This window comes from Phyllobates terribilis, unplaced genomic scaffold (genome assembly GCF_046119375.1).
Source record: "Phyllobates terribilis strain yellow unplaced genomic scaffold, ASM4611937v1 Scaffold_40__1_contigs__length_11209783, whole genome shotgun sequence".
NCBI classification, from domain to species: domain Eukaryota; kingdom Metazoa; phylum Chordata; class Amphibia; order Anura; family Dendrobatidae; genus Phyllobates; species Phyllobates terribilis.
This window is the reverse complement of record NW_027362800.1, coordinates 4,201,830-4,229,517: the sequence shown is the minus strand read 5'-3', so window position 1 is coordinate 4,229,517 and position 27,688 is coordinate 4,201,830. Positions and strand designations below refer to the sequence as shown.

At 45.2% G+C, this 27,688-nt stretch overlaps 21 non-coding genes across 21 annotated transcripts; all 21 read left to right on the top strand.

Annotated features, from left to right (window-relative positions):
- Positions 1-270: 270 nt before the first annotated feature.
- Positions 271-461, top strand: LOC141187271 (U2 spliceosomal RNA). The gene has a single exon (XR_012261473.1). It is a non-coding gene; the product is annotated as a U2 spliceosomal RNA (small nuclear RNA).
- A 1,121-nt stretch (positions 462-1,582) lies between these two features.
- Positions 1,583-1,773, top strand: LOC141187270 (U2 spliceosomal RNA). The gene has a single exon (XR_012261472.1). It is a non-coding gene; the product is annotated as a U2 spliceosomal RNA (small nuclear RNA).
- Positions 1,774-2,893: 1,120 nt separating this feature from the next.
- LOC141184112 (U2 spliceosomal RNA) lies at positions 2,894-3,084 on the top strand. Its single transcript, XR_012258898.1, has one exon. It is a non-coding gene; the product is annotated as a U2 spliceosomal RNA (small nuclear RNA).
- Positions 3,085-4,205: 1,121 nt separating this feature from the next.
- LOC141187269 (U2 spliceosomal RNA) lies at positions 4,206-4,396 on the top strand. The gene has a single exon (XR_012261471.1). It is a non-coding gene; the product is annotated as a U2 spliceosomal RNA (small nuclear RNA).
- A 1,121-nt stretch (positions 4,397-5,517) lies between these two features.
- Positions 5,518-5,708, top strand: LOC141187268 (U2 spliceosomal RNA). The gene has a single exon (XR_012261470.1). It is a non-coding gene; the product is annotated as a U2 spliceosomal RNA (small nuclear RNA).
- Positions 5,709-6,828: 1,120 nt separating this feature from the next.
- On the top strand, positions 6,829-7,019 carry LOC141187267 (U2 spliceosomal RNA). The gene has a single exon (XR_012261469.1). It is a non-coding gene; the product is annotated as a U2 spliceosomal RNA (small nuclear RNA).
- Positions 7,020-8,138: 1,119 nt separating this feature from the next.
- Positions 8,139-8,329, top strand: LOC141187266 (U2 spliceosomal RNA). The gene has a single exon (XR_012261468.1). It is a non-coding gene; the product is annotated as a U2 spliceosomal RNA (small nuclear RNA).
- Positions 8,330-9,451: 1,122 nt separating this feature from the next.
- Positions 9,452-9,642, top strand: LOC141187264 (U2 spliceosomal RNA). Its single transcript, XR_012261466.1, has one exon. It is a non-coding gene; the product is annotated as a U2 spliceosomal RNA (small nuclear RNA).
- Positions 9,643-10,763: 1,121 nt separating this feature from the next.
- LOC141187262 (U2 spliceosomal RNA) lies at positions 10,764-10,954 on the top strand. The gene has a single exon (XR_012261465.1). It is a non-coding gene; the product is annotated as a U2 spliceosomal RNA (small nuclear RNA).
- A 1,119-nt stretch (positions 10,955-12,073) lies between these two features.
- LOC141187261 (U2 spliceosomal RNA) lies at positions 12,074-12,264 on the top strand. The gene has a single exon (XR_012261464.1). It is a non-coding gene; the product is annotated as a U2 spliceosomal RNA (small nuclear RNA).
- A 1,122-nt stretch (positions 12,265-13,386) lies between these two features.
- Positions 13,387-13,577, top strand: LOC141187260 (U2 spliceosomal RNA). The gene has a single exon (XR_012261463.1). It is a non-coding gene; the product is annotated as a U2 spliceosomal RNA (small nuclear RNA).
- A 1,120-nt stretch (positions 13,578-14,697) lies between these two features.
- LOC141185202 (U2 spliceosomal RNA) lies at positions 14,698-14,888 on the top strand. The gene has a single exon (XR_012259886.1). It is a non-coding gene; the product is annotated as a U2 spliceosomal RNA (small nuclear RNA).
- A 1,122-nt stretch (positions 14,889-16,010) lies between these two features.
- On the top strand, positions 16,011-16,201 carry LOC141187259 (U2 spliceosomal RNA). The gene has a single exon (XR_012261462.1). It is a non-coding gene; the product is annotated as a U2 spliceosomal RNA (small nuclear RNA).
- Positions 16,202-17,321: 1,120 nt separating this feature from the next.
- LOC141184111 (U2 spliceosomal RNA) lies at positions 17,322-17,512 on the top strand. Its single transcript, XR_012258897.1, has one exon. It is a non-coding gene; the product is annotated as a U2 spliceosomal RNA (small nuclear RNA).
- Positions 17,513-18,636: 1,124 nt separating this feature from the next.
- Positions 18,637-18,827, top strand: LOC141187257 (U2 spliceosomal RNA). The gene has a single exon (XR_012261460.1). It is a non-coding gene; the product is annotated as a U2 spliceosomal RNA (small nuclear RNA).
- Positions 18,828-19,947: 1,120 nt separating this feature from the next.
- On the top strand, positions 19,948-20,138 carry LOC141184110 (U2 spliceosomal RNA). The gene has a single exon (XR_012258896.1). It is a non-coding gene; the product is annotated as a U2 spliceosomal RNA (small nuclear RNA).
- A 1,122-nt stretch (positions 20,139-21,260) lies between these two features.
- Positions 21,261-21,451, top strand: LOC141187256 (U2 spliceosomal RNA). Its single transcript, XR_012261459.1, has one exon. It is a non-coding gene; the product is annotated as a U2 spliceosomal RNA (small nuclear RNA).
- A 1,120-nt stretch (positions 21,452-22,571) lies between these two features.
- Positions 22,572-22,762, top strand: LOC141184109 (U2 spliceosomal RNA). Its single transcript, XR_012258895.1, has one exon. It is a non-coding gene; the product is annotated as a U2 spliceosomal RNA (small nuclear RNA).
- Positions 22,763-23,883: 1,121 nt separating this feature from the next.
- LOC141184107 (U2 spliceosomal RNA) lies at positions 23,884-24,074 on the top strand. Its single transcript, XR_012258894.1, has one exon. It is a non-coding gene; the product is annotated as a U2 spliceosomal RNA (small nuclear RNA).
- Positions 24,075-25,197: 1,123 nt separating this feature from the next.
- Positions 25,198-25,388, top strand: LOC141187255 (U2 spliceosomal RNA). The gene has a single exon (XR_012261458.1). It is a non-coding gene; the product is annotated as a U2 spliceosomal RNA (small nuclear RNA).
- A 1,122-nt stretch (positions 25,389-26,510) lies between these two features.
- LOC141187254 (U2 spliceosomal RNA) lies at positions 26,511-26,701 on the top strand. Its single transcript, XR_012261457.1, has one exon. It is a non-coding gene; the product is annotated as a U2 spliceosomal RNA (small nuclear RNA).
- The last annotated feature ends 987 nt before the right edge of the window (positions 26,702-27,688 follow it).

Here is a 27,688-nt window from a genome sequence, read left to right as displayed (position 1 = left end):
CCCCCCCACCGCCTTAATTGGTTCTCCTCCCTTCCAACGGTGTTGAGGCGGGTGGGAACAGCCGGGGGTTGAGGGTACTGTGCTAAAAGAGGTGGAGTTATGCAGATCTAAAACGCGTGGATTGCAGCAGCAGCAAGCCGAAAAGTGCAGGCATGTGAGGGATCTAGAGGTTGACAGCATGTCTTCTTAACGGGAGTCCAGGTGGCCATCTCCACAAATGGACTTTTCAGAATCCTTGGGTGGCACCGTAGTCGGAAACCAATTCTGGTTATCGCTTCTCGGCCTTTTGGCTAAGATCAAGTGTAGTATCTGTTCTTATCAGTTTAATATCTGATACGTCCCCTATCTGGGGACCATATATTAAATGGATTTTTAGAACAGGGAGATGGAAAAAGAGCTTGCTCTGTCCACTCCACGCATTGACCTGGTATTGCAGTATCTCCAGGACCGGTGCACCCCTTCTTTAATGCAGTTTCTAAAATCAGAAAGAATTGAATTCAATGCTTTTTGTTCATTTTGCTTGTTTGTCGGATTTTGGGATGGACTCTTTGGCTTTGCTTTTCTTCTCCTCATTGGATTTTTCATGTTAAAAGTTGCAGAAGCCAGATGACAAGCTCATTTTGGTTCAACTTCAGCAACTGTGCATTGCATTGCCATGTAATGTAATGTAATGCAATGCTATCTATCTAGCTCTCCCTCTATACTTCCTTTTGGATAAACAGACATATTAGGCAAGCATTTTGGAGCTTTCACCTAAATAACTACAGGTGGTGAGATAAGCTGCACAATATAATTGACCTTTCAGTATATTGTTGCACACACACCATCTATTTAGCAAATGCCCTTGTTATCAACAGCAGCCTTTTAAACTCACCTGAGCTAACAGGTATGTGAGCTGGTTACTCTGCTGCGCTTAAAATTTCTTTTTTGGTTTGCTACAATGCCTTTTCTGAAACGTTGTCTCCCTCTGCTGGAACACTGACTTCTTTCATTTAATGCCTGCAGACTATAAAAGAGAAACCAACCCAAAAAGTTTGGTTGATTAGTCTGTGGCATTCTTTTAAACTGTTGCTTATGGCGGTCTCTGTGAGCTTCTCAGTGACATTCAGCCATCCAGGTATCCCGCCTGCAGTAGACGGAATGTGGCAATGGAACGCTGGCTGCGCGTGTCATAATAGGCTCTGAGCCTTTATATACCTGCGCACAGCAGCAGCCACCTTCAGTCTGCTGCTGGACAGCCAGCAGCAGCAGCAGCAGGAGAGGTAATTAATCAGCAACCCTCCTGCTAAGGGTAGACAGCTGCTCGTTCCACCCCCCCCCCCGCCTTAATTGGTTCTCCTCCCTTCCAACGGTGTTGAGGCGGGTGGGAACAGCCGGGGGTTGAGGGTACTGTGCTAAAAGAGGTGGAGTTATGCAGATCTAAAACGCGTGGATTGCAGCAGCAGCAAGCCGAAAAGTGCAGGCATGTGAGGGATCTAGAGGTTGACAGCATGTCTTCTTAACGGGAGTCCAGGTGGCCATCTCCACAAATGGACTTTTCAGAATCCTTGGGTGGCACCGTAGTCGGAAACCAATTCTGGTTATCGCTTCTCGGCCTTTTGGCTAAGATCAAGTGTAGTATCTGTTCTTATCAGTTTAATATCTGATACGTCCCCTATCTGGGGACCATATATTAAATGGATTTTTAGAACAGGGAGATGGAAAAAGAGCTTGCTCTGTCCACTCCACGCATTGACCTGGTATTGCAGTATCTCCAGGACCGGTGCACCCCTTCTTTAATGCAGTTTCTAAAATCAGAAAGAATTGAATTCAATGCTTTTTGTTCATTTTGCTTGTTTGTCGGATTTTGGGATGGACTCTTTGGCTTTGCTTTTCTTCTCCTCATTGGATTTTTCATGTTAAAAGTTGCAGAAGCCAGATGACAAGCTCATTTTGGTTCAACTTCAGCAACTGTGCATTGCATTGCCATGTAATGTAATGTAATGCAATGCTATCTATCTAGCTCTCCCTCTATACTTCCTTTTGGATAAACAGACATATTAGGCAAGCATTTTGGAGCTTTCACCTAAATAACTACAGGTGGTGAGATAAGCTGCACAATATAATTGACCTTTCAGTATATTGTTGCACACACACCATCTATTTAGCAAATGCCCTTGTTATCAACAGCAGCCTTTTAAACTCACCTGAGCTAACAGGTATGTGAGCTGGTTACTCTGCTGCGCTTAAAATTTCTTTTTTGGTTTGCTACAATGCCTTTTCTGAAACGTTGTCTCCCTCTGCTGGAACACTGACTTCTTTCATTTAATGCCTGCAGACTATAAAAGAGAAACCAACCCAAAAAGTTTGGTTGATTAGTCTGTGGCATTCTTTTAAACTGTTGCTTATGGCGGTCTCTGTGAGCTTCTCAGTGACATTCAGCCATCCAGGTATCCCGCCTGCAGTAGACGGAATGTGGCAATGGAACGCTGGCTGCGCGTGTCATAATAGGCTCTGAGCCTTTATATACCTGCGCACAGCAGCAGCCACCTTCAGTCTGCTGCTGGACAGCCAGCAGCAGCAGCAGCAGGAGAGGTAATTAATCAGCAACCCTCCTGCTAAGGGTAGACAGCTGCTCGTTCCACCCCCCCCCCGCCTTAATTGGTTCTCCTCCCTTCCAACGGTGTTGAGGCGGGTGGGAACAGCCGGGGGTTGAGGGTACTGTGCTAAAAGAGGTGGAGTTATGCAGATCTAAAACGCGTGGATTGCAGCAGCAGCAAGCCGAAAAGTGCAGGCATGTGAGGGATCTAGAGGTTGACAGCATGTCTTCTTAACGGGAGTCCAGGTGGCCATCTCCACAAATGGACTTTTCAGAATCCTTGGGTGGCACCGTAGTCGGAAACCAATTCTGGTTATCGCTTCTCTGCCTTTTGGCTAAGATCAAGTGTAGTATCTGTTCTTATCAGTTTAATATCTGATACGTCCCCTATCTGGGGACCATATATTAAATGGATTTTTAGAACAGGGAGATGGAAAAAGAGCTTGCTCTGTCCACTCCACGCATTGACCTGGTATTGCAGTATCTCCAGGACCGGTGCACCCCTTCTTTAATGCAGTTTCTAAAATCAGAAAGAATTGAATTCAATGCTTTTTGTTCATTTTGCTTGTTTGTCGGATTTTGGGATGGACTCTTTGGCTTTGCTTTTCTTCTCCTCATTGGATTTTTCATGTTAAAAGTTGCAGAAGCCAGATGACAAGCTCATTTTGGTTCAACTTCAGCAACTGTGCATTGCATTGCCATGTAATGTAATGTAATGCAATGCTATCTATCTAGCTCTCCCTCTATACTTCCTTTTGGATAAACAGACATATTAGGCAAGCATTTTGGAGCTTTCACCTAAATAACTACAGGTGGTGAGATAAGCTGCACAATATAATTGACCTTTCAGTATATTGTTGCACACACACCATCTATTTAGCAAATGCCCTTGTTATCAACAGCAGCCTTTTAAACTCACCTGAGCTAACAGGTATGTGAGCTGGTTACTCTGCTGCGCTTAAAATTTCTTTTTTGGTTTGCTACAATGCCTTTTCTGAAACGTTGTCTCCCTCTGCTGGAACACTGACTTCTTTCATTTAATGCCTGCAGACTATAAAAGAGAAACCAACCCAAAAAGTTTGGTTGATTAGTCTGTGGCATTCTTTTAAACTGTTGCTTATGGCGGTCTCTGTGAGCTTCTCAGTGACATTCAGCCATCCAGGTATCCCGCCTGCAGTAGACGGAATGTGGCAATGGAACGCTGGCTGCGCGTGTCATAATAGGCTCTGAGCCTTTATATACCTGCGCACAGCAGCAGCCACCTTCAGTCTGCTGCTGGACAGCCAGCAGCAGCAGCAGCAGGAGAGGTAATTAATCAGCAACCCTCCTGCTAAGGGTAGACAGCTGCTCGTTCCACCCCCCCCCCCGCCTTAATTGGTTCTCCTCCCTTCCAACGGTGTTGAGGCGGGTGGGAACAGCCGGGGGTTGAGGGTACTGTGCTAAAAGAGGTGGAGTTATGCAGATCTAAAACGCGTGGATTGCAGCAGCAGCAAGCCGAAAAGTGCAGGCATGTGAGGGATCTAGAGGTTGACAGCATGTCTTCTTAACGGGAGTCCAGGTGGCCATCTCCACAAATGGACTTTTCAGAATCCTTGGGTGGCACCGTAGTCGGAAACCAATTCTGGTTATCGCTTCTCGGCCTTTTGGCTAAGATCAAGTGTAGTATCTGTTCTTATCAGTTTAATATCTGATACGTCCCCTATCTGGGGACCATATATTAAATGGATTTTTAGAACAGGGAGATGGAAAAAGAGCTTGCTCTGTCCACTCCACGCATTGACCTGGTATTGCAGTATCTCCAGGACCGGTGCACCCCTTCTTTAATGCAGTTTCTAAAATCAGAAAGAATTGAATTCAATGCTTTTTGTTCATTTTGCTTGTTTGTCGGATTTTGGGATGGACTCTTTGGCTTTGCTTTTCTTCTCCTCATTGGATTTTTCATGTTAAAAGTTGCAGAAGCCAGATGACAAGCTCATTTTGGTTCAACTTCAGCAACTGTGCATTGCATTGCCATGTAATGTAATGTAATGCAATGCTATCTATCTAGCTCTCCCTCTATACTTCCTTTTGGATAAACAGACATATTAGGCAAGCATTTTGGAGCTTTCACCTAAATAACTACAGGTGGTGAGATAAGCTGCACAATATAATTGACCTTTCAGTATATTGTTGCACACACACCATCTATTTAGCAAATGCCCTTGTTATCAACAGCAGCCTTTTAAACTCACCTGAGCTAACAGGTATGTGAGCTGGTTACTCTGCTGCGCTTAAAATTTCTTTTTTGGTTTGCTACAATGCCTTTTCTGAAACGTTGTCTCCCTCTGCTGGAACACTGACTTCTTTCATTTAATGCCTGCAGACTATAAAAGAGAAACCAACCCAAAAAGTTTGGTTGATTAGTCTGTGGCATTCTTTTAAACTGTTGCTTATGGCGGTCTCTGTGAGCTTCTCAGTGACATTCAGCCATCCAGGTATCCCGCCTGCAGTAGACGGAATGTGGCAATGGAACGCTGGCTGCGCGTGTCATAATAGGCTCTGAGCCTTTATATACCTGCGCACAGCAGCAGCCACCTTCAGTCTGCTGCTGGACAGCCAGCAGCAGCAGCAGCAGGAGAGGTAATTAATCAGCAACCCTCCTGCTAAGGGTAGACAGCTGCTCGTTCCACCCCCCCCCCCGCCTTAATTGGTTCTCCTCCCTTCCAACGGTGTTGAGGCGGGTGGGAACAGCCGGGGGTTGAGGGTACTGTGCTAAAAGAGGTGGAGTTATGCAGATCTAAAACGCGTGGATTGCAGCAGCAGCAAGCCGAAAAGTGCAGGCATGTGAGGGATCTAGAGGTTGACAGCATGTCTTCTTAACGGGAGTCCAGGTGGCCATCTCCACAAATGGACTTTTCAGAATCCTTGGGTGGCACCGTAGTCGGAAACCAATTCTGGTTATCGCTTCTCGGCCTTTTGGCTAAGATCAAGTGTAGTATCTGTTCTTATCAGTTTAATATCTGATACGTCCCCTATCTGGGGACCATATATTAAATGGATTTTTAGAACAGGGAGATGGAAAAAGAGCTTGCTCTGTCCACTCCACGCATTGACCTGGTATTGCAGTATCTCCAGGACCGGTGCACCCCTTCTTTAATGCAGTTTCTAAAATCAGAAAGAATTGAATTCAATGCTTTTTGTTCATTTTGCTTGTTTGTCGGATTTTGGGATGGACTCTTTGGCTTTGCTTTTCTTCTCCTCATTGGATTTTTCATGTTAAAAGTTGCAGAAGCCAGATGACAAGCTCATTTTGGTTCAACTTCAGCAACTGTGCATTGCATTGCCATGTAATGTAATGTAATGCAATGCTATCTATCTAGCTCTCCCTCTATACTTCCTTTTGGATAAACAGACATATTAGGCAAGCATTTTGGAGCTTTCACCTAAATAACTACAGGTGGTGAGATAAGCTGCACAATATAATTGACCTTTCAGTATATTGTTGCACACACACCATCTATTTAGCAAATGCCCTTGTTATCAACAGCAGCCTTTTAAACTCACCTGAGCTAACAGGTATGTGAGCTGGTTACTCTGCTGCGCTTAAAATTTCTTTTTTGGTTTGCTACAATGCCTTTTCTGAAACGTTGTCTCCCTCTGCTGGAACACTGACTTCTTTCATTTAATGCCTGCAGACTATAAAAGAGAAACCAACCCAAAAAGTTTGGTTGATTAGTCTGTGGCATTCTTTTAAACTGTTGCTTATGGCGGTCTCTGTGAGCTTCTCAGTGACATTCAGCCATCCAGGTATCCCGCCTGCAGTAGACGGAATGTGGCAATGGAACGCTGGCTGCGCGTGTCATAATAGGCTCTGAGCCTTTATATACCTGCGCACAGCAGCAGCCACCTTCAGTCTGCTGCTGGACAGCCAGCAGCAGCAGCAGCAGGAGAGGTAATTAATCAGCAACCCTCCTGCTAAGGGTAGACAGCTGCTCGTTCCACCCCCCCCCCGCCTTAATTGGTTCTCCTCCCTTCCAACGGTGTTGAGGCGGGTGGGAACAGCCGGGGGTTGAGGGTACTGTGCTAAAAGAGGTGGAGTTATGCAGATCTAAAACGCGTGGATTGCAGCAGCAGCAAGCCGAAAAGTGCAGGCATGTGAGGGATCTAGAGGTTGACAGCATGTCTTCTTAACGGGAGTCCAGGTGGCCATCTCCACAAATGGACTTTTCAGAATCCTTGGGTGGCACCGTAGTCGGAAACCAATTCTGGTTATCGCTTCTCGGCCTTTTGGCTAAGATCAAGTGTAGTATCTGTTCTTATCAGTTTAATATCTGATACGTCCCCTATCTGGGGACCATATATTAAATGGATTTTTAGAACAGGGAGATGGAAAAAGAGCTTGCTCTGTCCACTCCACGCATTGACCTGGTATTGCAGTATCTCCAGGACCGGTGCACCCCTTCTTTAATGCAGTTTCTAAAATCAGAAAGAATTGAATTCAATGCTTTTTGTTCATTTTGCTTGTTTGTCGGATTTTGGGATGGACTCTTTGGCTTTGCTTTTCTTCTCCTCATTGGATTTTTCATGTTAAAAGTTGCAGAAGCCAGATGACAAGCTCATTTTGGTTCAACTTCAGCAACTGTGCATTGCATTGCCATGTAATGTAATGTAATGCAATGCTATCTATCTAGCTCTCCCTCTATACTTCCTTTTGGATAAACAGACATATTAGGCAAGCATTTTGGAGCTTTCACCTAAATAACTACAGGTGGTGAGATAAGCTGCACAATATAATTGACCTTTCAGTATATTGTTGCACACACACCATCTATTTAGCAAATGCCCTTGTTATCAACAGCAGCCTTTTAAACTCACCTGAGCTAACAGGTATGTGAGCTGGTTACTCTGCTGCGCTTAAAATTTCTTTTTTGGTTTGCTACAATGCCTTTTCTGAAACGTTGTCTCCCTCTGCTGGAACACTGACTTCTTTCATTTAATGCCTGCAGACTATAAAAGAGAAACCAACCCAAAAAGTTTGGTTGATTAGTCTGTGGCATTCTTTTAAACTGTTGCTTATGGCGGTCTCTGTGAGCTTCTCAGTGACATTCAGCCATCCAGGTATCCCGCCTGCAGTAGACGGAATGTGGCAATGGAACGCTGGCTGCGCGTGTCATAATAGGCTCTGAGCCTTTATATACCTGCGCACAGCAGCAGCCACCTTCAGTCTGCTGCTGGACAGCCAGCAGCAGCAGCAGCAGGAGAGGTAATTAATCAGCAACCCTCCTGCTAAGGGTAGACAGCTGCTCGTTCCACCCCCCCCCGCCTTAATTGGTTCTCCTCCCTTCCAACGGTGTTGAGGCGGGTGGGAACAGCCGGGGGTTGAGGGTACTGTGCTAAAAGAGGTGGAGTTATGCAGATCTAAAACGCGTGGATTGCAGCAGCAGCAAGCCGAAAAGTGCAGGCATGTGAGGGATCTAGAGGTTGACAGCATGTCTTCTTAACGGGAGTCCAGGTGGCCATCTCCACAAATGGACTTTTCAGAATCCTTGGGTGGCACCGTAGTCGGAAACCAATTCTGGTTATCGCTTCTCGGCCTTTTGGCTAAGATCAAGTGTAGTATCTGTTCTTATCAGTTTAATATCTGATACGTCCCCTATCTGGGGACCATATATTAAATGGATTTTTAGAACAGGGAGATGGAAAAAGAGCTTGCTCTGTCCACTCCACGCATTGACCTGGTATTGCAGTATCTCCAGGACCGGTGCACCCCTTCTTTAATGCAGTTTCTAAAATCAGAAAGAATTGAATTCAATGCTTTTTGTTCATTTTGCTTGTTTGTCGGATTTTGGGATGGACTCTTTGGCTTTGCTTTTCTTCTCCTCATTGGATTTTTCATGTTAAAAGTTGCAGAAGCCAGATGACAAGCTCATTTTGGTTCAACTTCAGCAACTGTGCATTGCATTGCCATGTAATGTAATGTAATGCAATGCTATCTATCTAGCTCTCCCTCTATACTTCCTTTTGGATAAACAGACATATTAGGCAAGCATTTTGGAGCTTTCACCTAAATAACTACAGGTGGTGAGATAAGCTGCACAATATAATTGACCTTTCAGTATATTGTTGCACACACACCATCTATTTAGCAAATGCCCTTGTTATCAACAGCAGCCTTTTAAACTCACCTGAGCTAACAGGTATGTGAGCTGGTTACTCTGCTGCGCTTAAAATTTCTTTTTTGGTTTGCTACAATGCCTTTTCTGAAACGTTGTCTCCCTCTGCTGGAACACTGACTTCTTTCATTTAATGCCTGCAGACTATAAAAGAGAAACCAACCCAAAAAGTTTGGTTGATTAGTCTGTGGCATTCTTTTAAACTGTTGCTTATGGCGGTCTCTGTGAGCTTCTCAGTGACATTCAGCCATCCAGGTATCCCGCCTGCAGTAGACGGAATGTGGCAATGGAACGCTGGCTGCGCGTGTCATAATAGGCTCTGAGCCTTTATATACCTGCGCACAGCAGCAGCCACCTTCAGTCTGCTGCTGGACAGCCAGCAGCAGCAGCAGCAGGAGAGGTAATTAATCAGCAACCCTCCTGCTAAGGGTAGACAGCTGCTCGTTCCACCCCCCCCCCCCGCCTTAATTGGTTCTCCTCCCTTCCAACGGTGTTGAGGCGGGTGGGAACAGCCGGGGGTTGAGGGTACTGTGCTAAAAGAGGTGGAGTTATGCAGATCTAAAACGCGTGGATTGCAGCAGCAGCAAGCCGAAAAGTGCAGGCATGTGAGGGATCTAGAGGTTGACAGCATGTCTTCTTAACGGGAGTCCAGGTGGCCATCTCCACAAATGGACTTTTCAGAATCCTTGGGTGGCACCGTAGTCGGAAACCAATTCTGGTTATCGCTTCTCGGCCTTTTGGCTAAGATCAAGTGTAGTATCTGTTCTTATCAGTTTAATATCTGATACGTCCCCTATCTGGGGACCATATATTAAATGGATTTTTAGAACAGGGAGATGGAAAAAGAGCTTGCTCTGTCCACTCCACGCATTGACCTGGTATTGCAGTATCTCCAGGACCGGTGCACCCCTTCTTTAATGCAGTTTCTAAAATCAGAAAGAATTGAATTCAATGCTTTTTGTTCATTTTGCTTGTTTGTCGGATTTTGGGATGGACTCTTTGGCTTTGCTTTTCTTCTCCTCATTGGATTTTTCATGTTAAAAGTTGCAGAAGCCAGATGACAAGCTCATTTTGGTTCAACTTCAGCAACTGTGCATTGCATTGCCATGTAATGTAATGTAATGCAATGCTATCTATCTAGCTCTCCCTCTATACTTCCTTTTGGATAAACAGACATATTAGGCAAGCATTTTGGAGCTTTCACCTAAATAACTACAGGTGGTGAGATAAGCTGCACAATATAATTGACCTTTCAGTATATTGTTGCACACACACCATCTATTTAGCAAATGCCCTTGTTATCAACAGCAGCCTTTTAAACTCACCTGAGCTAACAGGTATGTGAGCTGGTTACTCTGCTGCGCTTAAAATTTCTTTTTTGGTTTGCTACAATGCCTTTTCTGAAACGTTGTCTCCCTCTGCTGGAACACTGACTTCTTTCATTTAATGCCTGCAGACTATAAAAGAGAAACCAACCCAAAAAGTTTGGTTGATTAGTCTGTGGCATTCTTTTAAACTGTTGCTTATGGCGGTCTCTGTGAGCTTCTCAGTGACATTCAGCCATCCAGGTATCCCGCCTGCAGTAGACGGAATGTGGCAATGGAACGCTGGCTGCGCGTGTCATAATAGGCTCTGAGCCTTTATATACCTGCGCACAGCAGCAGCCACCTTCAGTCTGCTGCTGGACAGCCAGCAGCAGCAGCAGCAGGAGAGGTAATTAATCAGCAACCCTCCTGCTAAGGGTAGACAGCTGCTCGTTCCACCCCCCCCCCCGCCTTAATTGGTTCTCCTCCCTTCCAACGGTGTTGAGGCGGGTGGGAACAGCCGGGGGTTGAGGGTACTGTGCTAAAAGAGGTGGAGTTATGCAGATCTAAAACGCGTGGATTGCAGCAGCAGCAAGCCGAAAAGTGCAGGCATGTGAGGGATCTAGAGGTTGACAGCATGTCTTCTTAACGGGAGTCCAGGTGGCCATCTCCACAAATGGACTTTTCAGAATCCTTGGGTGGCACCGTAGTCGGAAACCAATTCTGGTTATCGCTTCTCGGCCTTTTGGCTAAGATCAAGTGTAGTATCTGTTCTTATCAGTTTAATATCTGATACGTCCCCTATCTGGGGACCATATATTAAATGGATTTTTAGAACAGGGAGATGGAAAAAGAGCTTGCTCTGTCCACTCCACGCATTGACCTGGTATTGCAGTATCTCCAGGACCGGTGCACCCCTTCTTTAATGCAGTTTCTAAAATCAGAAAGAATTGAATTCAATGCTTTTTGTTCATTTTGCTTGTTTGTCGGATTTTGGGATGGACTCTTTGGCTTTGCTTTTCTTCTCCTCATTGGATTTTTCATGTTAAAAGTTGCAGAAGCCAGATGACAAGCTCATTTTGGTTCAACTTCAGCAACTGTGCATTGCATTGCCATGTAATGTAATGTAATGCAATGCTATCTATCTAGCTCTCCCTCTATACTTCCTTTTGGATAAACAGACATATTAGGCAAGCATTTTGGAGCTTTCACCTAAATAACTACAGGTGGTGAGATAAGCTGCACAATATAATTGACCTTTCAGTATATTGTTGCACACACACCATCTATTTAGCAAATGCCCTTGTTATCAACAGCAGCCTTTTAAACTCACCTGAGCTAACAGGTATGTGAGCTGGTTACTCTGCTGCGCTTAAAATTTCTTTTTTGGTTTGCTACAATGCCTTTTCTGAAACGTTGTCTCCCTCTGCTGGAACACTGACTTCTTTCATTTAATGCCTGCAGACTATAAAAGAGAAACCAACCCAAAAAGTTTGGTTGATTAGTCTGTGGCATTCTTTTAAACTGTTGCTTATGGCGGTCTCTGTGAGCTTCTCAGTGACATTCAGCCATCCAGGTATCCCGCCTGCAGTAGACGGAATGTGGCAATGGAACGCTGGCTGCGCGTGTCATAATAGGCTCTGAGCCTTTATATACCTGCGCACAGCAGCAGCCACCTTCAGTCTGCTGCTGGACAGCCAGCAGCAGCAGCAGCAGGAGAGGTAATTAATCAGCAACCCTCCTGCTAAGGGTAGACAGCTGCTCGTTCCACCCCCCCCCGCCTTAATTGGTTCTCCTCCCTTCCAACGGTGTTGAGGCGGGTGGGAACAGCCGGGGGTTGAGGGTACTGTGCTAAAAGAGGTGGAGTTATGCAGATCTAAAACGCGTGGATTGCAGCAGCAGCAAGCCGAAAAGTGCAGGCATGTGAGGGATCTAGAGGTTGACAGCATGTCTTCTTAACGGGAGTCCAGGTGGCCATCTCCACAAATGGACTTTTCAGAATCCTTGGGTGGCACCGTAGTCGGAAACCAATTCTGGTTATCGCTTCTCGGCCTTTTGGCTAAGATCAAGTGTAGTATCTGTTCTTATCAGTTTAATATCTGATACGTCCCCTATCTGGGGACCATATATTAAATGGATTTTTAGAACAGGGAGATGGAAAAAGAGCTTGCTCTGTCCACTCCACGCATTGACCTGGTATTGCAGTATCTCCAGGACCGGTGCACCCCTTCTTTAATGCAGTTTCTAAAATCAGAAAGAATTGAATTCAATGCTTTTTGTTCATTTTGCTTGTTTGTCGGATTTTGGGATGGACTCTTTGGCTTTGCTTTTCTTCTCCTCATTGGATTTTTCATGTTAAAAGTTGCAGAAGCCAGATGACAAGCTCATTTTGGTTCAACTTCAGCAACTGTGCATTGCATTGCCATGTAATGTAATGTAATGCAATGCTATCTATCTAGCTCTCCCTCTATACTTCCTTTTGGATAAACAGACATATTAGGCAAGCATTTTGGAGCTTTCACCTAAATAACTACAGGTGGTGAGATAAGCTGCACAATATAATTGACCTTTCAGTATATTGTTGCACACACACCATCTATTTAGCAAATGCCCTTGTTATCAACAGCAGCCTTTTAAACTCACCTGAGCTAACAGGTATGTGAGCTGGTTACTCTGCTGCGCTTAAAATTTCTTTTTTGGTTTGCTACAATGCCTTTTCTGAAACGTTGTCTCCCTCTGCTGGAACACTGACTTCTTTCATTTAATGCCTGCAGACTATAAAAGAGAAACCAACCCAAAAAGTTTGGTTGATTAGTCTGTGGCATTCTTTTAAACTGTTGCTTATGGCGGTCTCTGTGAGCTTCTCAGTGACATTCAGCCATCCAGGTATCCCGCCTGCAGTAGACGGAATGTGGCAATGGAACGCTGGCTGCGCGTGTCATAATAGGCTCTGAGCCTTTATATACCTGCGCACAGCAGCAGCCACCTTCAGTCTGCTGCTGGACAGCCAGCAGCAGCAGCAGCAGGAGAGGTAATTAATCAGCAACCCTCCTGCTAAGGGTAGACAGCTGCTCGTTCCACCCCCCCCCCCCGCCTTAATTGGTTCTCCTCCCTTCCAACGGTGTTGAGGCGGGTGGGAACAGCCGGGGGTTGAGGGTACTGTGCTAAAAGAGGTGGAGTTATGCAGATCTAAAACGCGTGGATTGCAGCAGCAGCAAGCCGAAAAGTGCAGGCATGTGAGGGATCTAGAGGTTGACAGCATGTCTTCTTAACGGGAGTCCAGGTGGCCATCTCCACAAATGGACTTTTCAGAATCCTTGGGTGGCACCGTAGTCGGAAACCAATTCTGGTTATCGCTTCTCGGCCTTTTGGCTAAGATCAAGTGTAGTATCTGTTCTTATCAGTTTAATATCTGATACGTCCCCTATCTGGGGACCATATATTAAATGGATTTTTAGAACAGGGAGATGGAAAAAGAGCTTGCTCTGTCCACTCCACGCATTGACCTGGTATTGCAGTATCTCCAGGACCGGTGCACCCCTTCTTTAATGCAGTTTCTAAAATCAGAAAGAATTGAATTCAATGCTTTTTGTTCATTTTGCTTGTTTGTCGGATTTTGGGATGGACTCTTTGGCTTTGCTTTTCTTCTCCTCATTGGATTTTTCATGTTAAAAGTTGCAGAAGCCAGATGACAAGCTCATTTTGGTTCAACTTCAGCAACTGTGCATTGCATTGCCATGTAATGTAATGTAATGCAATGCTATCTATCTAGCTCTCCCTCTATACTTCCTTTTGGATAAACAGACATATTAGGCAAGCATTTTGGAGCTTTCACCTAAATAACTACAGGTGGTGAGATAAGCTGCACAATATAATTGACCTTTCAGTATATTGTTGCACACACACCATCTATTTAGCAAATGCCCTTGTTATCAACAGCAGCCTTTTAAACTCACCTGAGCTAACAGGTATGTGAGCTGGTTACTCTGCTGCGCTTAAAATTTCTTTTTTGGTTTGCTACAATGCCTTTTCTGAAACGTTGTCTCCCTCTGCTGGAACACTGACTTCTTTCATTTAATGCCTGCAGACTATAAAAGAGAAACCAACCCAAAAAGTTTGGTTGATTAGTCTGTGGCATTCTTTTAAACTGTTGCTTATGGCGGTCTCTGTGAGCTTCTCAGTGACATTCAGCCATCCAGGTATCCCGCCTGCAGTAGACGGAATGTGGCAATGGAACGCTGGCTGCGCGTGTCATAATAGGCTCTGAGCCTTTATATACCTGCGCACAGCAGCAGCCACCTTCAGTCTGCTGCTGGACAGCCAGCAGCAGCAGCAGCAGGAGAGGTAATTAATCAGCAACCCTCCTGCTAAGGGTAGACAGCTGCTCGTTCCACCCCCCCCCCGCCTTAATTGGTTCTCCTCCCTTCCAACGGTGTTGAGGCGGGTGGGAACAGCCGGGGGTTGAGGGTACTGTGCTAAAAGAGGTGGAGTTATGCAGATCTAAAACGCGTGGATTGCAGCAGCAGCAAGCCGAAAAGTGCAGGCATGTGAGGGATCTAGAGGTTGACAGCATGTCTTCTTAACGGGAGTCCAGGTGGCCATCTCCACAAATGGACTTTTCAGAATCCTTGGGTGGCACCGTAGTCGGAAACCAATTCTGGTTATCGCTTCTCTGCCTTTTGGCTAAGATCAAGTGTAGTATCTGTTCTTATCAGTTTAATATCTGATACGTCCCCTATCTGGGAACCATATATTAAATGGATTTTTAGAACAGGGAGATGGAAAAAGAGCTTGCTCTGTCCACTCCACGCATTGACCTGGTATTGCAGTATCTCCAGGACCGGTGCACCCCTTCTTTAATGCAGTTTCTAAAATCAGAAAGAATTGAATTCAATGCTTTTTGTTCATTTTGCTTGTTTGTCGGATTTTGGGATGGACTCTTTGGCTTTGCTTTTCTTCTCCTCATTGGATTTTTCATGTTAAAAGTTGCAGAAGCCAGATGACAAGCTCATTTTGGTTCAACTTCAGCAACTGTGCATTGCATTGCCATGTAATGTAATGTAATGCAATGCTATCTATCTAGCTCTCCCTCTATACTTCCTTTTGGATAAACAGACATATTAGGCAAGCATTTTGGAGCTTTCACCTAAATAACTACAGGTGGTGAGATAAGCTGCACAATATAATTGACCTTTCAGTATATTGTTGCACACACACCATCTATTTAGCAAATGCCCTTGTTATCAACAGCAGCCTTTTAAACTCACCTGAGCTAACAGGTATGTGAGCTGGTTACTCTGCTGCGCTTAAAATTTCTTTTTTGGTTTGCTACAATGCCTTTTCTGAAACGTTGTCTCCCTCTGCTGGAACACTGACTTCATTCATTTAATGCCTGCAGACTATAAAAGAGAAGCCAACCCAAAAAGTTTGGTTGATTAGTCTGTGGCATTCTTTTAAACTGTTGCTTATGGCGGTCTCTGTGAGCTTCTCAGTGACATTCAGCCATCCAGGTATCCCGCCTGCAGTAGACGGAATGTGGCAATGGAACGCTGGCTGCGCGTGTCATAATAGGCTCTGAGCCTTTATATACCTGCGCACAGCAGCAGCCACCTTCAGTCTGCTGCTGGACAGCCAGCAGCAGCAGCAGCAGGAGAGGTAATTAATCAGCAACCCTCCTGCTAAGGGTAGACAGCTGCTCGTTCCACCCCCCCCCCCCGCCTTAATTGGTTCTCCTCCCTTCCAACGGTGTTGAGGCGGGTGGGAACAGCCGGGGGTTGAGGGTACTGTGCTAAAAGAGGTGGAGTTATGCAGATCTAAAACGCGTGGATTGCAGCAGCAGCAAGCCGAAAAGTGCAGGCATGTGAGGGATCTAGAGGTTGACAGCATGTCTTCTTAACGGGAGTCCAGGTGGCCATCTCCACAAATGGACTTTTCAGAATCCTTGGGTGGCACCGTAGTCGTAAACCAATTCTGGTTATCGCTTCTCGGCCTTTTGGCTAAGATCAAGTGTAGTATCTGTTCTTATCAGTTTAATATCTGATACGTCCCCTATCTGGGGACCATATATTAAATGGATTTTTAGAACAGGGAGATGGAAAAAGAGCTTGCTCTGTCCACTCCACGCATTGACCTGGTATTGCAGTATCTCCAGGACCGGTGCACCCCTTCTTTAATGCAGTTTCTAAAATCAGAAAGAATTGAATTCAATGCTTTTTGTTCATTTTGCTTGTTTGTCGGATTTTGGGATGGACTCTTTGGCTTTGCTTTTCTTCTCCTCATTGGATTTTTCATGTTAAAAGTTGCAGAAGCCAGATGACAAGCTCATTTTGGTTCAACTTCAGCAACTGTGCATTGCATTGCCATGTAATGTAATGTAATGCAATGCTATCTATCTAGCTCTCCCTCTATACTTCCTTTTGGATAAACAGACATATTAGGCAAGCATTTTGGACCTTTCACCTAAATAACTACAGGTGGTGAGATAAGCTGCACAATATAATTGACCTTTCAGTATATTGTTGCACACACACCATCTATTTAGCAAATGCCCTTGTTATCAACAGCAGCCTTTTAAACTCACCTGAGCTAACAGGTATGTGAGCTGGTTACTCTGCTGCGCTTAAAATTTCTTTTTTGGTTTGCTACAATGCCTTTTCTGAAACGTTGTCTCCCTCTGCTGGAACACTGACTTCTTTCATTTAATGCCTGCAGACTATAAAAGAGAAACCAACCCAAAAAGTTTGGTTGATTAGTCTGTGGCATTCTTTTAAACTGTTGCTTATGGCGGTCTCTGTGAGCTTCTCAGTGACATTCAGCCATCCAGGTATCCCGCCTGCAGTAGACGGAATGTGGCAATGGAACGCTGGCTGCGCGTGTCATAATAGGCTCTGAGCCTTTATATACCTGCGCACAGCAGCAGCCACCTTCAGTCTGCTGCTGGACAGCCAGCAGCAGCAGCAGCAGGAGAGGTAATTAATCAGCAACCCTCCTGCTAAGGGTAGACAGCTGCTCGTTCCACCCCCCCCCCGCCTTAATTGGTTCTCCTCTCTTCCAACGGTGTTGAGGCGGGTGGGAACAGCCGGGGGTTGAGGGTACTGTGCTAAAAGAGGTGGAGTTATGCAGATCTAAAACGCGTGGATTGCAGCAGCAGCAAGCCGAAAAGTGCAGGCATGTGAGGGATCTAGAGGTTGACAGCATGTCTTCTTAACGGGAGTCCAGGTGGCCATCTCCACAAATGGACTTTTCAGAATCCTTGGGTGGCACCGTAGTCGGAAACCAATTCTGGTTATCGCTTCTCTGCCTTTTGGCTAAGATCAAGTGTAGTATCTGTTCTTATCAGTTTAATATCTGATACGTCCCCTATCTGGGGACCATATATTAAATGGATTTTTAGAACAGGGAGATGGAAAAAGAGCTTGCTCTGTCCACTCCACGCATTGACCTGGTATTGCAGTATCTCCAGGACCGGTGCACCCCTTCTTTAATGCAGTTTCTAAAATCAGAAAGAATTGAATTCAATGCTTTTTGTTCATTTTGCTTGTTTGTCGGATTTTGGGATGGACTCTTTGGCTTTGCTTTTCTTCTCCTCATTGGATTTTTCATGTTAAAAGTTGCAGAAGCCAGATGACAAGCTCATTTTGGTTCAACTTCAGCAACTGTGCATTGCATTGCCATGTAATGTAATGTAATGCAATGCTATCTATCTAGCTCTCCCTCTATACTTCCTTTTGGATAAACAGACATATTAGGCAAGCATTTTGGAGCTTTCACCTAAATAACTACAGGTGGTGAGATAAGCTGCACAATATAATTGACCTTTCAGTATATTGTTGCACACACACCATCTATTTAGCAAATGCCCTTGTTATCAACAGCAGCCTTTTAAACTCACCTGAGCTAACAGGTATGTGAGCTGGTTACTCTGCTGCGCTTAAAATTTCTTTTTTGGTTTGCTACAATGCCTTTTCTGAAACGTTGTCTCCCTCTGCTGGAACACTGACTTCATTCATTTAATGCCTGCAGACTATAAAAGAGAAGCCAACCCAAAAAGTTTGGTTGATTAGTCTGTGGCATTCTTTTAAACTGTTGCTTATGGCGGTCTCTGTGAGCTTCTCAGTGACATTCAGCCATCCAGGTATCCCGCCTGCAGTAGACGGAATGTGGCAATGGAACGCTGGCTGCGCGTGTCATAATAGGCTCTGAGCCTTTATATACCTGCGCACAGCAGCAGCCACCTTCAGTCTGCTGCTGGACAGCCAGCAGCAGCAGCAGCAGGAGAGGTAATTAATCAGCAACCCTCCTGCTAAGGGTAGACAGCTGCTCGTTCCACCCCCCCCCCCCCCGCCTTAATTGGTTCTCCTCCCTTCCAACGGTGTTGAGGCGGGTGGGAACAGCCGGGGGTTGAGGGTACTGTGCTAAAAGAGGTGGAGTTATGCAGATCTAAAACGCGTGGATTGCAGCAGCAGCAAGCCGAAAAGTGCAGGCATGTGAGGGATCTAGAGGTTGACAGCATGTCTTCTTAACGGGAGTCCAGGTGGCCATCTCCACAAATGGACTTTTCAGAATCCTTGGGTGGCACCGTAGTCGGAAACCAATTCTGGTTATCGCTTCTCGGCCTTTTGGCTAAGATCAAGTGTAGTATCTGTTCTTATCAGTTTAATATCTGATACGTCCCCTATCTGGGGACCATATATTAAATGGATTTTTAGAACAGGGAGATGGAAAAAGAGCTTGCTCTGTCCACTCCACGCATTGACCTGGTATTGCAGTATCTCCAGGACCGGTGCACCCCTTCTTTAATGCAGTTTCTAAAATCAGAAAGAATTGAATTCAATGCTTTTTGTTCATTTTGCTTGTTTGTCGGATTTTGGGATGGACTCTTTGGCTTTGCTTTTCTTCTCCTCATTGGATTTTTCATGTTAAAAGTTGCAGAAGCCAGATGACAAGCTCATTTTGGTTCAACTTCAGCAACTGTGCATTGCATTGCCATGTAATGTAATGTAATGCAATGCTATCTATCTAGCTCTCCCTCTATACTTCCTTTTGGATAAACAGACATATTAGGCAAGCATTTTGGAGCTTTCACCTAAATAACTACAGGTGGTGAGATAAGCTGCACAATATAATTGACCTTTCAGTATATTGTTGCACACACACCATCTATTTAGCAAATGCCCTTGTTATCAACAGCAGCCTTTTAAACTCACCTGAGCTAACAGGTATGTGAGCTGGTTACTCTGCTGCGCTTAAAATTTCTTTTTTGGTTTGCTACAATGCCTTTTCTGAAACGTTGTCTCCCTCTGCTGGAACACTGACTTCTTTCATTTAATGCCTGCAGACTATAAAAGAGAAACCAACCCAAAAAGTTTGGTTGATTAGTCTGTGGCATTCTTTTAAACTGTTGCTTATGGCGGTCTCTGTGAGCTTCTCAGTGACATTCAGCCATCCAGGTATCCCGCCTGCAGTAGACGGAATGTGGCAATGGAACGCTGGCTGCGCGTGTCATAATAGGCTCTGAGCCTTTATATACCTGCGCACAGCAGCAGCCACCTTCAGTCTGCTGCTGGACAGCCAGCAGCAGCAGCAGCAGGAGAGGTAATTAATCAGCAACCCTCCTGCTAAGGGTAGACAGCTGCTCGTTCCACCCCCCCCCCGCCTTAATTGGTTCTCCTCCCTTCCAACGGTGTTGAGGCGGGTGGGAACAGCCGGGGGTTGAGGGTACTGTGCTAAAAGAGGTGGAGTTATGCAGATCTAAAACGCGTGGATTGCAGCAGCAGCAAGCCGAAAAGTGCAGGCATGTGAGGGATCTAGAGGTTGACAGCATGTCTTCTTAACGGGAGTCCAGGTGGCCATCTCCACAAATGGACTTTTCAGAATCCTTGGGTGGCACCGTAGTCGGAAACCAATTCTGGTTATCGCTTCTCTGCCTTTTGGCTAAGATCAAGTGTAGTATCTGTTCTTATCAGTTTAATATCTGATACGTCCCCTATCTGGGGACCATATATTAAATGGATTTTTAGAACAGGGAGATGGAAAAAGAGCTTGCTCTGTCCACTCCACGCATTGACCTGGTATTGCAGTATCTCCAGGACCGGTGCACCCCTTCTTTAATGCAGTTTCTAAAATCAGAAAGAATTGAATTCAATGCTTTTTGTTCATTTTGCTTGTTTGTCGGATTTTGGGATGGACTCTTTGGCTTTGCTTTTCTTCTCCTCATTGGATTTTTCATGTTAAAAGTTGCAGAAGCCAGATGACAAGCTCATTTTGGTTCAACTTCAGCAACTGTGCATTGCATTGCCATGTAATGTAATGTAATGCAATGCTATCTATCTAGCTCTCCCTCTATACTTCCTTTTGGATAAACAGACATATTAGGCAAGCATTTTGGAGCTTTCACCTAAATAACTACAGGTGGTGAGATAAGCTGCACAATATAATTGACCTTTCAGTATATTGTTGCACACACACCATCTATTTAGCAAATGCCCTTGTTATCAACAGCAGCCTTTTAAACTCACCTGAGCTAACAGGTATGTGAGCTGGTTACTCTGCTGCGCTTAAAATTTCTTTTTTGGTTTGCTACAATGCCTTTTCTGAAACGTTGTCTCCCTCTGCTGGAACACTGACTTCATTCATTTAATGCCTGCAGACTATAAAAGAGAAGCCAACCCAAAAAGTTTGGTTGATTAGTCTGTGGCATTCTTTTAAACTGTTGCTTATGGCGGTCTCTGTGAGCTTCTCAGTGACATTCAGCCATCCAGGTATCCCGCCTGCAGTAGACGGAATGTGGCAATGGAACGCTGGCTGCGCGTGTCATAATAGGCTCTGAGCCTTTATATACCTGCGCACAGCAGCAGCCACCTTCAGTCTGCTGCTGGACAGCCAGCAGCAGCAGCAGCAGGAGAGGTAATTAATCAGCAACCCTCCTGCTAAGGGTAGACAGCTGCTCGTTCCACCCCCCCCCCCCGCCTTAATTGGTTCTCCTCCCTTCCAACGGTGTTGAGGCGGGTGGGAACAGCCGGGGGTTGAGGGTACTGTGCTAAAAGAGGTGGAGTTATGCAGATCTAAAACGCGTGGATTGCAGCAGCAGCAAGCCGAAAAGTGCAGGCATGTGAGGGATCTAGAGGTTGACAGCATGTCTTCTTAACGGGAGTCCAGGTGGCCATCTCCACAAATGGACTTTTCAGAATCCTTGGGTGGCACCGTAGTCGTAAACCAATTCTGGTTATCGCTTCTCGGCCTTTTGGCTAAGATCAAGTGTAGTATCTGTTCTTATCAGTTTAATATCTGATACGTCCCCTATCTGGGGACCATATATTAAATGGATTTTTAGAACAGGGAGATGGAAAAAGAGCTTGCTCTGTCCACTCCACGCATTGACCTGGTATTGCAGTATCTCCAGGACCGGTGCACCCCTTCTTTAATGCAGTTTCTAAAATCAGAAAGAATTGAATTCAATGCTTTTTGTTCATTTTGCTTGTTTGTCGGATTTTGGGATGGACTCTTTGGCTTTGCTTTTCTTCTCCTCATTGGATTTTTCATGTTAAAAGTTGCAGAAGCCAGATGACAAGCTCATTTTGGTTCAACTTCAGCAACTGTGCATTGCATTGCCATGTAATGTAATGTAATGCAATGCTATCTATCTAGCTCTCCCTCTATACTTCCTTTTGGATAAACAGACATATTAGGCAAGCATTTTGGACCTTTCACCTAAATAACTACAGGTGGTGAGATAAGCTGCACAATATAATTGACCTTTCAGTATATTGTTGCACACACACCATCTATTTAGCAAATGCCCTTGTTATCAACAGCAGCCTTTTAAACTCACCTGAGCTAACAGGTATGTGAGCTGGTTACTCTGCTGCGCTTAAAATTTCTTTTTTGGTTTGCTACAATGCCTTTTCTGAAACGTTGTCTCCCTCTGCTGGAACACTGACTTCTTTCATTTAATGCCTGCAGACTATAAAAGAGAAACCAACCCAAAAAGTTTGGTTGATTAGTCTGTGGCATTCTTTTAAACTGTTGCTTATGGCGGTCTCTGTGAGCTTCTCAGTGACATTCAGCCATCCAGGTATCCCGCCTGCAGTAGACGGAATGTGGCAATGGAACGCTGGCTGCGCGTGTCATAATAGGCTCTGAGCCTTTATATACCTGCGCACAGCAGCAGCCACCTTCAGTCTGCTGCTGGACAGCCAGCAGCAGCAGCAGCAGGAGAGGTAATTAATCAGCAACCTTCCTGCTAAGGGTAGACAGCTGCTCGTTCCACCCCCCCCCCGCCTTAATTGGTTCTCCTCTCTTCCAACGGTGTTGAGGCGGGTGGGAACAGCCGGGGGTTGAGGGTACTGTGCTAAAAGAGGTGGAGTTATGCAGATCTAAAACGCGTGGATTGCAGCAGCAGCAAGCCGAAAAGTGCAGGCATGTGAGGGATCTAGAGGTTGACAGCATGTCTTCTTAACGGGAGTCCAGGTGGCCATCTCCACAAATGGACTTTTCAGAATCCTTGGGTGGCACCGTAGTCGGAAACCAATTCTGGTTATCGCTTCTCTGCCTTTTGGCTAAGATCAAGTGTAGTATCTGTTCTTATCAGTTTAATATCTGATACGTCCCCTATCTGGGGACCATATATTAAATGGATTTTTAGAACAGGGAGATGGAAAAAGAGCTTGCTCTGTCCACTCCACGCATTGACCTGGTATTGCAGTATCTCCAGGACCGGTGCACCCCTTCTTTAATGCAGTTTCTAAAATCAGAAAGAATTGAATTCAATGCTTTTTGTTCATTTTGCTTGTTTGTCGGATTTTGGGATGGACTCTTTGGCTTTGCTTTTCTTCTCCTCATTGGATTTTTCATGTTAAAAGTTGCAGAAGCCAGATGACAAGCTCATTTTGGTTCAACTTCAGCAACTGTGCATTGCATTGCCATGTAATGTAATGTAATGCAATGCTATCTATCTAGCTCTCCCTCTATACTTCCTTTTGGATAAACAGACATATTAGGCAAGCATTTTGGAGCTTTCACCTAAATAACTACAGGTGGTGAGATAAGCTGCACAATATAATTGACCTTTCAGTATATTGTTGCACACACACCATCTATTTAGCAAATGCCCTTGTTATCAACAGCAGCCTTTTAAACTCACCTGAGCTAACAGGTATGTGAGCTGGTTACTCTGCTGCGCTTAAAATTTCTTTTTTGGTTTGCTACAATGCCTTTTCTGAAACGTTGTCTCCCTCTGCTGGAACACTGACTTCATTCATTTAATGCCTGCAGACTATAAAAGAGAAGCCAACCCAAAAAGTTTGGTTGATTAGTCTGTGGCATTCTTTTAAACTGTTGCTTATGGCGGTCTCTGTGAGCTTCTCAGTGACATTCAGCCATCCAGGTATCCCGCCTGCAGTAGACGGAATGTGGCAATGGAACGCTGGCTGCGCGTGTCATAATAGGCTCTGAGCCTTTATATACCTGCGCACAGCAGCAGCCACCTTCAGTCTGCTGCTGGACAGCCAGCAGCAGCAGCAGCAGGAGAGGTAATTAATCAGCAACCCTCCTGCTAAGGGTAGACAGCTGCTCGTTCCACCCCCCCCCCCGCCTTAATTGGTTCTCCTCTCTTCCAACGGTGTTGAGGCGGGTGGGAACAGCCGGGGGTTGAGGGTACTGTGCTAAAAGAGGTGGAGTTATGCAGATCTAAAACGCGTGGATTGCAGCAGCAGCAAGCCGAAAAGTGCAGGCATGTGAGGGATCTAGAGGTTGACAGCATGTCTTCTTAACGGGAGTCCAGGTGGCCATCTCCACAAATGGACTTTTCAGAATCCTTGGGTGGCACCGTAGTCGGAAACCAATTCTGGTTATCGCTTCTCTGCCTTTTGGCTAAGATCAAGTGTAGTATCTGTTCTTATCAGTTTAATATCTGATACGTCCCCTATCTGGGGACCATATATTAAATGGATTTTTAGAACAGGGAGATGGAAAAAGAGCTTGCTCTGTCCACTCCACGCATTGACCTGGTATTGCAGTATCTCCAGGACCGGTGCACCCCTTCTTTAATGCAGTTTCTAAAATCAGAAAGAATTGAATTCAATGCTTTTTGTTCATTTTGCTTGTTTGTCGGATTTTGGGATGGACTCTTTGGCTTTGCTTTTCTTCTCCTCATTGGATTTTTCATGTTAAAAGTTGCAGAAGCCAGATGACAAGCTCATTTTGGTTCAACTTCAGCAACTGTGCATTGCATTGCCATGTAATGTAATGTAATGCAATGCTATCTATCTAGCTCTCCCTCTATACTTCCTTTTGGATAAACAGACATATTAGGCAAGCATTTTGGAGCTTTCACCTAAATAACTACAGGTGGTGAGATAAGCTGCACAATATAATTGACCTTTCAGTATATTGTTGCACACACACCATCTATTTAGCAAATGCCCTTGTTATCAACAGCAGCCTTTTAAACTCACCTGAGCTAACAGGTATGTGAGCTGGTTACTCTGCTGCGCTTAAAATTTCTTTTTTGGTTTGCTACAATGCCTTTTCTGAAACGTTGTCTCCCTCTGCTGGAACACTGACTTCATTCATTTAATGCCTGCAGACTATAAAAGAGAAGCCAACCCAAAAAGTTTGGTTGATTAGTCTGTGGCATTCTTTTAAACTGTTGCTTATGGCGGTCTCTGTGAGCTTCTCAGTGACATTCAGCCATCCAGGTATCCCGCCTGCAGTAGACGGAATGTGGCAATGGAACGCTGGCTGCGCGTGTCATAATAGGCTCTGAGCCTTTATATACCTGCGCACAGCAGCAGCCACCTTCAGTCTGCTGCTGGACAGCCAGCAGCAGCAGCAGCAGGAGAGGTAATTAATCAGCAACCCTCCTGCTAAGGGTAGACAGCTGCTCGTTCCACCCCCCCCCCCCCGCCTTAATTGGTTCTCCTCCCTTCCAACGGTGTTGAGGCGGGTGGGAACAGCCGGGGGTTGAGGGTACTGTGCTAAAAGAGGTGGAGTTATGCAGATCTAAAACGCGTGGATTGCAGCAGCAGCAAGCCGAAAAGTGCAGGCATGTGAGGGATCTAGAGGTTGACAGCATGTCTTCTTAACGGGAGTCCAGGTGGCCATCTCCACAAATGGACTTTTCAGAATCCTTGGGTGGCACCGTAGTCGGAAACCAATTCTGGTTATCGCTTCTCGGCCTTTTGGCTAAGATCAAGTGTAGTATCTGTTCTTATCAGTTTAATATCTGATACGTCCCCTATCTGGGGACCATATATTAAATGGATTTTTAGAACAGGGAGATGGAAAAAGAGCTTGCTCTGTCCACTCCACGCATTGACCTGGTATTGCAGTATCTCCAGGACCGGTGCACCCCTTCTTTAATGCAGTTTCTAAAATCAGAAAGAATTGAATTCAATGCTTTTTGTTCATTTTGCTTGTTTGTCGGATTTTGGGATGGACTCTTTGGCTTTGCTTTTCTTCTCCTCATTGGATTTTTCATGTTAAAAGTTGCAGAAGCCAGATGACAAGCTCATTTTGGTTCAACTTCAGCAACTGTGCATTGCATTGCCATGTAATGTAATGTAATGCAATGCTATCTATCTAGCTCTCCCTCTATACTTCCTTTTGGATAAACAGACATTTTAGGCAAGCATTTTGGAGCTTTCACCTAAATAACTACAGGTGGTGAGATAAGCTGCACAATATAATTGACCTTTCAGTATATTGTTGCACACACACCATCTATTTAGCAAATGCCCTTGTTATCATCAGCAGCCTTTTAAACTCACCTGAGCTAACAGGTATGTGAGCTGGTTACTCTGCTGCGCTTAAAATTTCTTTTTTGGTTTGCTACAATGCCTTTTCTGAAACGTTGTCTCCCTCTGCTGGAACACTGACTTCTTTCATTTAATGCCTGCAGACTATAAAAGAGAAACCAACCCAAAAAGTTTGGTTGATTAGTCTGTGGCATTCTTTTAAACTGTTGCTTATGGCGGTCTCTGTGAGCTTCTCAGTGACATTCAGCCATCCAGGTATCCCGCCTGCAGTAGACGGAATGTGGCAATGGAACGCTGGCTGCGCGTGTCATAATAGGCTCTGAGCCTTTATATACCTGCGCACAGCAGCAGCCACCTTCAGTCTGCTGCTGGACAGCCAGCAGCAGCAGCAGCAGGAGAGGTAATTAATCAGCAACCCTCCTGCTAAGGGTAGACAGCTGCTCATTCCACCCCCCCCCCCCGCCCTAATTGGTTCTCCTCCCTTCCAACGGTGTTGAGGCGGGTGGGAACAGCCGGGGGTTGAGGGTACTGTGCTAAAAGAGGTGGAGTTATGCAGATCTAAAACGCGTGGATTGCAGCAGCAGCAAGCCGAAAAGTGCAGGCATGTGAGGGATCTAGAGGTTGACAGCATGTCTTCTTAACGGGAGTCCAGGTGGCCATCTCCACAAATGGACTTTTCAGAATCCTTGGGTGGCACCGTAGTTGGAAACCAATTCTGGTTATCGCTTCTCGGCCTTTTGGCTAAGATCAAGTGTAGTATCTGTTCTTATCAGTTTAATATCTGATACGTCCCCTATCTGGGGACCATATATTAAATGGATTTTTAGAACAGGGAGATGGAAAAAGAGCTTGCTCTGTCCACTCCACGCATTGACCTGGTATTGCAGTATCTCCAGGACCGGTGCACCCCTTCTTTAATGCAGTTTCTAAAATCAGAAAGAATTGAATTCAATGCTTTTTGTTCATTTTGCTTGTTTGTCGGATTTTGGGATGGACTCTTTGGCTTTGCTTTTCTTCTCCTCATTGGATTTTTCATGTTAAAAGTTGCAGAAGCCAGATGACAAGCTCATTTTGGTTCAACTTCAGCAACTGTGCATTGCATTGCCATGTAATGTAATGTAATGCAATGCTATCTATCTAGCTCTCCCTCTATACTTCCTTTTGGATAAACAGACATATTAGGCAAGCATTTTGGAGCTTTCACCTAAATAACTACAGGTGGTGAGATAAGCTGCACAATATAATTGGCCTTTCAGTATATTGTTGCACACACACCATCTATTTAGCAAATGCCCTTGTTATCAACAGCAGCCTTTTAAACTCACCTGAGCTAACAGGTATGTGAGCTGGTTACTCTGCTGCGCTTAAAATTTCTTTTTTGGTTTGCTACAATGCCTTTTCTGAAACGTTGTCTCCCTCTGCTGGAACACTGACTTCTTTCATTTAATGCCTGCAGACTATAAAAGAGAAACCAACCCAAAAAGTTTGGTTGATTAGTCTGTGGCATTCTTTTAAACTGTTGCTTATGGCGGTCTCTGTGAGCTTCTCAGTGACATTCAGCCATCCAGGTATCCCGCCTGCAGTAGACGGAATGTGGCAATGGAATGCTGGCTGCGCGTGTCATAATAGGCTCTGAGCCTTTATATACCTGCGCACAGCAGCAGCCACCTTCAGTCTGCTGCTGGACAGCCAGCAGCAGCAGGAGAGGTAATTAATCAGCAACCCTCCTGCTAAGGGTAGACAGCTGCTCGTTCCACCCCCCCCCCCCCCCGCCTTAATTGGTTCTCCTCCCTTCCAACGGTGTTGAGGCGGGTGGGAACAGCCGGGGGTTGAGGGTACTGTGCTAAAAGAGGTGGAGTTATGCAGATCTAAAACGCGTGGATTGCAGCAGCAGCAAGC